The sequence below is a fragment of the Hipposideros armiger genome, unplaced genomic scaffold (genome assembly GCF_001890085.2).
Source record: "Hipposideros armiger isolate ML-2016 unplaced genomic scaffold, ASM189008v1 scaffold_1205, whole genome shotgun sequence".
Classification (NCBI taxonomy): domain Eukaryota; kingdom Metazoa; phylum Chordata; class Mammalia; order Chiroptera; family Hipposideridae; genus Hipposideros; species Hipposideros armiger.
In genome coordinates, this window is record NW_017732555.1 from 350,584 (window position 1) to 351,441 (window position 858).

Below are 858 nucleotides of genomic sequence, written 5' to 3' on the forward strand. Positions count from 1 at the left end.
TAAACAATGCTGCAATGAATATGGATGCACATGTCCCCTCGAAGCAGCATTTTTAGTTTCTTCAGATAATACCCAGAAGTAGGATTACTGGGTCTTTCTTTGTCTCTTGTTTTAGCCCTTGTTTTAAAGTCTATTTTACCTGGTATAAGTATTGCTACTCCAGCTTTTTTTATTTTCTTATCATTTCCATTTTCATGAAACATCTTTTTCCATCCCTTTACTTTCAGTCTGTGTGTGTCTTTCAATCTGAAGTGTCTCTGATAGGCAGCATATATAAGAACTTTGTTTTCTTATCCATTCAGGATCCTCTGTTCTTTTTTAAAGATTTTATTGGGGAATTAGGGGAGGGGAACAGCATTGGGGAATAGAGGAAGGGGAACAGACAAGTTGTTGTCCTTTTATTCTTCAGTCTAGTTGTGCAGGACCTTGCTTCACTGGCCCATGTTGGTATTATCATTGCACTCTTCCCGGGTGAGGGAGCTTGGTCGCCAGCTCCTGGACAGCTGCTCATGGTGGCTCTTGGCAGTTCACACCAGCTGCCAGCCACTCACGGTAGCTTTATGGCAGCCTACTGCAGCCAACTGCAGCCTATGCCATCGCCTGCAACTCATGGCAGCCCAGCTCCAGGTCGAGCTGTTGTTCACCATCTTAGCTGTAGAGGGCACAGTGTCAGTGGCCCTAATGTGGGATCTGAACTGGAGTCGTGCTGCTCAGAGCTGGTGTCCCAAGCCAGCTCTTAACTAATGTGCCACTTGGCCAGCCCCACCCTCTGTTTTTGATTGGAGCATTTAACCCATTTACATTGAAAGCAATTGTTGATAGATATGTAGTTATTGCTGTTTTATTATTCATGTTTTT